Here is a 397-nt window from a genome sequence, read left to right on the forward strand (position 1 = left end):
AAAAAAAAAAGGCTCAGATTGGTGCTAACTTGAATTAGCAACTCTACTCATATTTGCTAATCTTTTAACAAAGGTATGCCTTAGGCTGAGGAGCTTTAGTAGGCAACAATAACATTATTTTTTGTTCATTTCTAAGGTTATTTTCTATTTATGGCAAATGACTTTGGTTGTTTATTTATTTAGGCATGAATATATGTCGTTTTTAAATAAAATTTATGTTTGCATGCCCCCTTCTGCCTCACAGAGTCTCACTATGTCACCCAGGCTGGAGTGCAGTGACATGATCTCTTGGCTCACTGCAACTTTTGCCTCCCAAACAATTCTCCCTGCCTCAGCCTCCCAAGTAGCTGGGATTCTAGGTGCCCTCCAGTATGCCTGGCTAATTTTTGTATTTTTT

The sequence above is a fragment of the Cebus imitator genome, unplaced genomic scaffold, assembly GCF_001604975.1.
Source record: "Cebus imitator isolate Cc_AM_T3 unplaced genomic scaffold, Cebus_imitator-1.0 Scaffold176, whole genome shotgun sequence".
In the NCBI taxonomy this organism is placed as follows: Eukaryota; Metazoa; Chordata; class Mammalia; order Primates; family Cebidae; genus Cebus; species Cebus imitator.